The sequence below is a fragment of the Marmota flaviventris genome, chromosome 16 (genome assembly GCF_047511675.1).
Source record: "Marmota flaviventris isolate mMarFla1 chromosome 16, mMarFla1.hap1, whole genome shotgun sequence".
Taxonomy (NCBI): domain Eukaryota; kingdom Metazoa; phylum Chordata; class Mammalia; order Rodentia; family Sciuridae; genus Marmota; species Marmota flaviventris.
Window position 1 is genome coordinate 59806795 of NC_092513.1, and position 10169 is coordinate 59816963.

The 10169-nt window shown below is 38.4% G+C and overlaps 2 pseudogenes; one reads left to right on the forward strand and one right to left on the reverse strand.

Moving 5' to 3' along the window:
* Window positions 1-1134: 1134 nt before the first annotated feature.
* Window positions 1135-7329, forward strand: LOC114084133 (protein ITPRID2 pseudogene; annotated as a pseudogene).
* A 1001-nt stretch (window positions 7330-8330) lies between these two features.
* On the reverse strand, window positions 8331-9448 carry LOC114084130 (actin, cytoplasmic 3-like; annotated as a pseudogene).
* Window positions 9449-10169: the final 721 nt, after the last annotated feature.

Here is a 10169-nt window from a genome sequence, read left to right on the forward strand (position 1 = left end):
TGTAATTTGCCTCCTTTCTCTCGTAGCTTTTAATATTCTCTCCTTGTTCTTTATGTTCGATATCTTCATAATTATGTGTCTTGGAGTTGGCCTATTATGGTTTTGTATGTTTGGGGTCCTGTAGGCTTCCAGGATTTGGCAATCCATTCCATCTTTCATATCTGGGAAGTTTTCTAAGATTATTTCATTCAATAGATTGTTCATTCCTTTGGTTTGAACCTCTACACCTTCTTCTATCCCAATGACTCTCAAGTTTGTTTTTTTTTTATGACATCCCATATTTCTTGGATGGATTGCTTGTGATTTCTTAGGATCCTTACTGTGTTGACTATATTCTTTTCAAGTTGATAATCTTTGTCTTCATTATCTGATGTTCTGAATTCTATTTGATCTAGTCTATTTGTAATATTCTCATTTGAGTTTTTAATTTGGTTTATGGTTTCCTGCATTTCTAGGATTACTGTTTGATTTTTTTTTTAATCTCTATCTCCTGGTAGAGCTCATTCTTTGCCATTTGAATTTGCTTATGAAATTCGTTTTCAAAGTATACTTTCATTGTTTGGACTTGCTGTCGAAAGTCTTCTCTAAGATTCCATTCCATCTGAGTTAGGTATGCCTTGAGATCTTTCTCTGTCCATTTTTCTGATGCCTCTAGGTTCTCCTGTGAATTTAAGTTGTCCTGCATTTTTTTAATCTTTTTTTCCCTTGTTTTTTCATGGTGCTCACGTTACTTTCCAACTCTGTTTGACTGCTGTGCTTCTGTTTTCTCCTTTAAATTTGTTTTGGTTTTTATAGTTCCAATATCTCTCCTTTGTGTTGGGAGACAATGTTTAGAGATGTTGGATTTAATTTTGATTTAAGGTAAATTCATTAGTTTAATTAAAGGCCTACAAATTTTGATGGCATATAGAGAATTGAGGTTTGAACTTAGGATTTTATGTTGAGGTCAGGCGATTTGATGGTATGGAGGTTAGTATGTGTTAGCTTCTTTGGGGGGTTGCTCAAATGCAGGTGGATATTAACAAGAGAATAGACAGGAGTACTTGGGGGTAGTTAAGGGCTTAGGCGGACTATAGACTGATTCGTAGTATTTATCTATTTGCCTTTAGTAAGTTGTATGTAATCTGGGTGGTCATGCTTAAGAGGAAAGATGGGGAAAAGGTAAGGAAGCAAACCAAGAAAGAGAGAGGGACAGAGGAAAGAAAGAGGAAAGAATAGAAAAGAAAAAGAAATGATAAAATAATAATAATAATAATAATAATAATAATAATAATAATAATAATAATAAAATGCAGTAAAATAAAAATTACAATTAAAAAATAATTTAAAAAATTAAAATTAAAAAATTTAAAAAATTTGAAAATTTAAAAAAGAAAGAAAAGAAGGGGCACTGTTAGGCTTCTATTTTCTTCGCATCCAGTAGGTATTGCTGTGCCTTCTGGGCCAAGATTTTGCCCTCCAGCTATAGGAAACAATCCGTGTGAGGCCACTCACTCCTCTCCCCCCCCCCCCCAGTGTCTCTCAAAACCTGTTAGCTTAGGTTTATTCCTGGTTTCTAGTCACCTCGCTTCTCCTGCCAGCCAGGCCTTTCCCAGTGTGATACCTCTCTGCACTGAGGTTTCTCAAAGAGCTCTGCCATTACATCATCATGACTGTCTCATTGCAGGGATTCATTTGACACACTCACTTAAGACATGAAAATAAACATTCAATAATTAGCTCATGAAAAAAGGGTAGATCCTAGTTTCACACAGCACCAAGCCCCAACTGCTTGGCTAAATTCCTTAAAATTATTTGGTAAACCAATGGTTGCTCCTTTCCTGACACTGTGATAAAGCAGTAACATCACTTAGGATTTTGTTTAGGTTACCGGGCTTCCATTGCTTATTTACAAGTTTTGCTTAAGCTTATATGTGCTGTTACTTAAACTAAGCCTATTTTGAGTGAGGCTTTCTCCAACAATAGTCTCAGCTACCATATAATGGTGCTCTGGCTAGTGCTCCTAGAGTCCTTCAATGAAGGGGCTCTGGAAACCTCCTTTCATATACTCTGTATTATTTGGACCATCCTGATGGTGGTGAATTATCTGTGAGCTACTAATGTGAAAAGCCTCTCTTCTCAGCCCTGTGTTATATACTATCAGAGCAGCAACTACTGCCACTTTCTGGATTCTGGTGGAACCAGTAAATCTCTCAGTGCTTGATGTGTGTGTGATCCTCCTGACCCTGCTACCCATTATGCATAGGATCACAGAAGGAGGAACATACAATTGTGGCACAGTCACCAAGCCTCTTGCTACAGGATGCAGCCCAACTTGGGCCCTGGGATATTCCCTCTATAAGAGGGAATTCCATTCTGTGTTCAATCCCTTGCCATATGCCACATGCTAGAGGGTGTCACCCCTCCCTCAATATTCTTGGGTACCTTCAGAGTTCATCCTTTGAGACAAACTGAATGAGCAGCAGCTGGAGGTTGCATTCTTAATAAATTGTATCTCGTCTATTGCATGCAATAGAGCTCAGTGGAGAACTTCTGTTTTTCAACCCTTAATCAAAATGTCATTGATAACAGGTCAATAAATTTGGCCAAAACTTCAGGAACTTTAGTTCTATATACACTGACCAAAAACCAGACATATCTATACACTTTATAAATTTGTTGTCCTTTGAAAATAGTCTGGCCATCTGGCCTAGTTAATAACCCAATTCCCTCTTCAAGGATCCTCCCATGGGATAAAGAACTCTTGAGAATCTCTAGTTTCACTGAGATGGATTAAATAAAGTGAGCTTTTTATATTTTACTTAGAGACAGGGTGTCACTAAGTTGTGTAGGGCTTCTCTAACTTGATGAGGCTGGCTTTGAACTTGTGATCCTCCTGCCTCAGCCTCCAGAACCACTGGGATTACATGCATGCACCACTGTGTCCAGCAATATTAAGTTCTTAAATTTGGTGTTCAATGAACTGCAACCTCTTTTAACATTTTCAGACTTCTTAGAGCATCATAACACCTCACTCAAATAAGATCAAAATCACATTAAGTAGAACCTGGCACATTTTGATCATGTGTCAAACCTAAGGGAGTATTATAATAAAGATGGGGCTCCATTATTTCAATATATGAGTGCTGAAAACTTTTAAGCCTCAGTTTTCCTTCATCTTGTGCTCCATAGCTAGGCAAGCTCACAAAATCTCAGTGCTCCCTCCTTTGATGGTAGTGGGACCTTTGATCCATAACTGAGAATCTTTGCCAGTATTCCAGCCCTAAGCATTATGAACAGCCCAAGCCAACCTCTTTGCCCTATTCTCTCCAGTTATGCTTGGCCACACTAAGAAAATCTTCCCTGATCTCCCAGAAAGCCCATTTTTCAGGTAAGTAAAAAATCCAACTTTACCAGCTAAACAAATACCAATCTTGGCTCTAAATAGAGAATGGAGATTATTTCATTGTTTTGCTCTAAAACATAAAACAGCTAGGGTCTAAGTTCAGCTAATCAACATGTGTAATTAGTATTTAATTTTTCTTTTATTTTAATTTCCCTGAATACTAATAAGATGCCAAGTATCTCCATTTATTTTTATAGGTCATAGATCTTTCCTCTTCTAAGAAATGGTTGTTTATGTTTCTATTGGGGTATGATTTTTCTTATACATTTCTACATGTTCTCTACAAATACTGAATAGTTCTTTAGCATTGTTACATGTGTTATTATATCTCCTTCCAGTGTCTGGTGGGTGATCACTTTCTTTAATATGTCTGAATGACAGGAGTGCTTCATTTTATATGGTTGAATTTATAATTTTATACTGCAGGTAGCAGTTTTTGGCACTCAAATCTAGGGCAGAAAGACAGTCACTTATATTTTTATAAGAGAATATATTTTTATAAGAGAAGACTCCAGTTTCATCAGAAGAGAGAAATGTGGATTCTTCTGGGTATGGCAAGAGCATTGGGTCAGTCTTGAGAATTTCAGAATTATTGGAACTTTGTGAGGAAGATCTGGAAGAAATTCTTTATAATCTTGAATTTGGATGAGATGTACCAGACATTGCTTCTAAAATTCCTTCCATATTTTTAAATTCTTCATAATTTGCCACAGGAATAGATATTAATGTATTTTGAACATTTAGTTTTTAGTGATAGGTGGACAAAATACCTTTATTTTGTTTTTTTAGTGGTGCTGAGGATGAAACCCAGTTCCTCATGCATGCCAGGGGATCACTATACCACTGAGCCACAATGTCAGCCTTAATATTAAAGTATTATGAGTGCTCAAATGCAACCAATGGAAGTAGAGAATCCAAATCATGCTTTAACAAGCCACTTTTGTCAAATTGACATGCTTATTATTATGGCAAATGTGTTTTCTACTTTATATTTTTTCTTCTTTATTCTCTCAAGGTTCTGAGACTCCCCTTCAAAAAGAATTGGAAGTATGTCCTCAGTGACCTCTATCAAGGAGACAGACTTGCCTCACCTTTAAGTTTAAGTAACAATGCAAATCATTTAATGAAAACACTATCAAAACTAAATTATTCGTAAAACAGAGAAAGCAGAAGGTGTCAGTCCTTCCCCAGCAGTTGAAAAAGGAAAAATTCCAAATATTTCAATGATTGAAGAAATCAATCTTCAATAATAAAAAATTATAAGCAATAAAAATGATAAAAAATCTCAAAAATTTATAAAAAAGAAAGTCTCATCTTCTATGTTAGCTACAGTTAAAGAAGTCTTGGGTGTTTCCATAGGGGTTTTGGAGAATGCTGACACTGACAGATTTTCTGATGAAGCAAATAGAAATTTTAACCAAAAAACTGAGACTGAACAGAATAAAGAGATACAAAGTCATGAGGGTATATTGCCTGAGGAGAGGAGTCTATTGTAGAATCTGATTCAGATGGTGATTTCAACATGTCCAGCCACGGTGAGCTGGAAAATGCACTTGAAAATGAGCCTTGTACACCATTGATGATCTTATCCATAGCAATATAATGACATAGCAGAAGGACTCCTTTGAAATGTAAGATAGTCAGAGTATAGAGGGAGAAGCTTTTCATATTCCACCCACTTATGAGCTAGGTTTCACCAAGTCCAAAAGAGATCATCTGTTATGTACTTGTGAGCCAGTGTTCTGATAGCAGTGGTTTTGCCAAAATTCCACTGACAGTCTCTCCCGTAATTATCCTAAGGTCCATGGGTCCCTGCAAGCCATGGGGGATAGTGCTGATAGTTATGACCATGAGACAACAGTCACATCATTTGGTGAGGACCTTGTTACACCAATAGTGCAAGACCAACCTTATTTCCATGAGTCAGAGGAGGAGTCTCTTACCCGTCTTCAGAAAGGAAGAGCCAAGGCAGAAACAGTTGCTGAATGTGGGACTGTTGAGAATACAGGAAATATGCAGTCCATCTGTAGTCCAGAGGGTCACATTGCTGAAAGTTCCAAAACAGAAGAGTATTTGTCTTCAGCTCAGACAGTAGAGCTCATGAGGGAAACAAGTGGTGAAAGTGATGTGGATAAAGAAGTGAATGTGAATTTGCAAAGTTCAACACACACCGTATTCTGAAACTACTGGCTTCCATTGAAGCAAAATGCAGTGATACAAGCTCTGAAAATACAGTGGAGCCTCCTCCTTTTGTGGACAGATTTAATACAGCTTTGCAAAGAGCTCCAATGAAGGTTTGTACCCTGCTAATCAGAGTAGGGCATAGCCTGATAAAATCAAAAGATCTTTTAAGAACAAAGATACTTGCTTGCAAAAGCTGGCTATCCTCTAAGAAGATCTCAGTCTTTACCAACAACTTTATTGAGCCCAGTAAGGGTTGTGTCCTCTGTCAATGCCCAGTTGTCTCCAGGGAAAGAGACCACCTTCTTTCACCTAATAAATACACACCTGAAAAGGAACAGGAAGGGGATAAAGGCCTGACTGAGCATGACAGTCTTTGGTTAAATCTACAATGTTCATCTCTCCATCATCTGTGAAGAAAGAAGAACCCACCCAGAGTGAGGTGACCAGTTTGGAGGTATGCCATCATGGAAGGACTCCTGCCTGTTCACAGTTCATTCCAGCACAGATGTCTCAGTCCACCTCTCCACTCAGTCTGTCCACTCTCAGGGACAGGAAAGGCCCCTGTGTGAGCACATGAGAACTCTGAGCACACATAGTGTTTCCAACATCTCAGGTACCACCTTTGCCTCCCCTATCAGGTGTCCTTACTCACACAGATATGCTGCCTACCCTTACTGAGTGTGCTCTGTGAATCCTCCTTCTATCATAGAAATTCAGTTTCAAAGATTGTTGCACGATATTAGAAACTCACTGCAAAATCTTTCATGGTACCCTATGATGAGAGGACCTGATTTTGCTGCTCTTCCATGTAGTACTTAGAATCGTCTGTTCTACTTCTTTATGAAAATACTTTTCAGGAGCTTCAAGTAATGAGGCAAAGCCTGAATTTGTTTAGAATACAAATGATGGATTTAGAGTTAGCATTGCTGCATCATTAAACCAAGGTTTTTCACCACATGACTGAGGAGGAAAGATATGAAGTTGATCAGCTGCAGAGTTGAGATTTTTCAGTCTGAATGGAACTTTCAGGACTGCTTGTTGGACCTAGATCGACAATTTCAGGCAGTGCAGGTATCTTTTCCTTTCCACTCCTCAGCACTTGTGGAAATGTGTGGCAGTAGAAGCATTGATAACTTGTCATTTCCTTCTCTGCTTTATGTAATGGAACCAATCACTGAACTTATATGAGAACAGTCATAGTTGAAGTCTGAATTGGGCCTGGAACTTGGAGGAAATGGGATATGAACTCTCTCCTGGAGAAAGTTCAGAATCAGTTTTCTCCTACTCAACATCAGATGTTGGGGGGGGGCTGCCCTAAACAGAGCTGAGCATGCCCCCACAGCCTAAAGTAATGGGGGTGTAGAATTGGCATCACACACAGTGCGAGGCAGTTGGGCCTCACCTTCTCTTGGCAAGGAAGTGCAGCTCTGGTATTGGGCTATGCACCTGTGTTTGCTGTAGCACAATCCTTTGCCTTATTTGGGTGGATACCTCCGTGCAGATACCTCCAGAGTTGGAGAGTTCTGAAGAAGTTGGAGCAGCCTAAGAAGAAACCTCATGAATTGTAGGACCTAACTCTAAAGTGGAAGAAGGGTCTGAAAAACTCCCTCTAATGCCTGAGTAAATGCACAGAAATGTGTAGCAAATCATCTGGGAGATGAAGGAGTCAATTATTGGGGAATTCAGAAGGGAAATTGTAAGTTGACTTAGCAGCAGTATCTTCAAGTACAATATCTAATCCTAAGCAAGATAGTCATTAAGTGGAATTTTTAGGTTGGCATGGATCCTGTAGTTATGATTATTTGAGTTACCAATTATATACACTGGTGGAGGTGTTATCTGTACTTAAGAAGATACTCTCTGCTCAGATGGGCTATTATATACAATGTGGAATGTGTACTTTCCCTACACATATCTTTTCAAAAAATATACATAGAAACTAGGCACTTTGCTGATTATTTTTTAATCTCTCAATACCGTAGCAATTTGGAAAAGCCTAATATTTACTTGTATGTCAATATTTTTCCAATTGATTCCCTATGTAGAATTAATTATAAAACTTGAAGACTTCCAGACATAACCAATTTATAAATAACATACTTCTTCAGACTAGCTTCTTACAACACTGACCTCTATGAGGTATTTACTGTGCAATAACTGATTTATTTTAATAGAGCTTGAAGCAGCCAGTGATTTTCCTTTCATTGCTGTTAATTAGTGTCACTTCCAAGAAAACAAACTGTTCTGTTGTAAAAATTGCTCTTAATTATTGAGGAGGCTACTGATAGCAATAGGTTAGAATTACCTACAACTGCTCAGTGTTCTTACACTGTAAACCTCATTGCTTTACCCCAAACAAATGTAATTTTATTACAGCTTACATATTATTTTTCTTTTGGAAATATTCTTTATGTTAAATGCTATGTACTTTTGCATTGTCCGGACTTCTAATAAGGAGATGTTTCTTCTTCTGTGTTTTATACTACATAATAGAGTATTGTCAAAATAATGGGGCCTCCAACTTGAATGGATAGAAATGAATAAGCTGGTTTCTTGTATTTTCCAAATGGAAATAATTTAGATTTGTTCTCATCATATATAAATTATTTGAATTCAGTTTTAGCCAGTTGAAACTCTTTGTTTTTATGAGAAAAAAAGGAAAATGTTTGGCTTTATTTGTGTTAAATAAATGTGAAAAATAACAACAACAATAACAAAGAATCTGCACATGAAGTGGGTGCCCAGAACCTACTCAGTCCATCTAGAAGCATTTGCAGTGGAAAATGGAGGGGCCTGACTCAGTGTACTCCTGCTTTCTCATCCACATCTGCTGGAAGGTAGACAGTGAGGCCAGGATGGAGTTGCCAATCCCCACAGAGTACTTGTGCTCAGGGGGAACAATAATCTTGATCTTAATGGTGCTGGATGCCAGGCAGTGATCTTCTGCATCCTGTCAGTGATGCCTGGATATATGGTGTGCCACCATACAGCATAGTGTTGGCATAGTGGTCATTGCAGATATTAATATCACACTTCATGATGGAGTTGAAGGAGGTCTTGTGGATGCCAGAGGATTCTGTACCCAGTAAAGAGGGCTGGAAGAGGTACTCTGGACACTCATTACCAATGCTGATCATCTGCCTTTGGGGCAGCTCATAACTCTTCACAGGGAGGAAGAGGATGAAGCAGTGGCCAACTCCTGCTTGAAGTCCAGGGCGACATAGCACAGCTTTTCCTTAATGTAACACATGATCTCCCGTTCTGCTGTGGTAGTGAAGCTATAGCTATAGTCTGTCAGAATCTTCATGAGGTAGTCTGTAAGGTCCTGGCCAGCCAGGTCCAGACACAGGATGGTATGGAGAAGAGCATAGCCCTCACAGACGGGCACAATGGGGTGACCCAATTACCAGAGTCCATAACAATGCCAATGGTGCACCCAGAGGCATACAGGGACAGCATGAACTGGATGGCCACATATATGCCAGTGTGTTGAAGGTCTCTAACATGATCTGAATCATCTTCTCTCTGTTGGCCTTGAGGTTCAGGGGGGCCTTGGTCAATGGTGCTGTTGAAACACTAGGTGCTCCTCATGGGCCATACACAGCTCATAGTTGAAGGTGTGGTGCCAGATGTTCTCCATATCATCCCAGTTGGTGACAATGCTGTGCTCCATGAGGTACTTCAGGGTCATGATGCTGAGTTTGCTCTGGGCCTGTCCACCATCATACCCTGGTGGTGGGGACACCCGATGATGGAAGGGAACAGAGTCCTGGGGGTGTAAATGCCAGCAAAGCCAGTTTTGCACATGACGGAGCAATTGTCAGTGATGAGCTTAGTGATTTCTTCTTCCCTTGCAATTGCAAACCTGCAGGAGGACATGGAGCTTGGGAGAGTCCATGAACAAGATAATGCATTCTCACTGTTCTGCTATTGTATATGTTACATGTATATGTAATATATATATATATATATATATATATATATATATATATATATATATATATATATATATATATATATATATATAAATAGCATTGCTATCGACGTTTGTATGTTAATAACATACTGACATATTCATAATCTGCTTTTTGAATCTTAGAATTTTTAACTATAGACAAAACTTTTACTTGTATTGTTATGAAGTAAAATTGAAGTAAACCAACCACATAAAGTACCCAGTTTACAAGTATCCTTTATTATATCTCCTTTGGCATTATTTTTTCTTTGCTTAGAAATGCTCTCCATGTTCAGTCCAAGAGTGAATTTCATCATCCAGGACCCCAGAAAGACTCTCAGTTAATCACAGTTGGTCCTCCATAGCCACAGATCTTATGTTCTGTATTCTACCTATGGTAAATCAAAAAAATATATATTTTTAAAAATTGCATCTTTACTGAACAGATAGAGATTATTTTGTCTTTATTCTCTAAATAATACAACAACCATTCACATAATATTCACAATGTCTTAAGTATTTTATGCAATCTAGAGATGATGATAAAATATATGGGAGGATGTATAGGCTATATGCACATTCTACACTACTTGAATAGACTTTAAGCTTCTGGTATTTTCAGAGTTGGGGGTTCTGGAACCAATC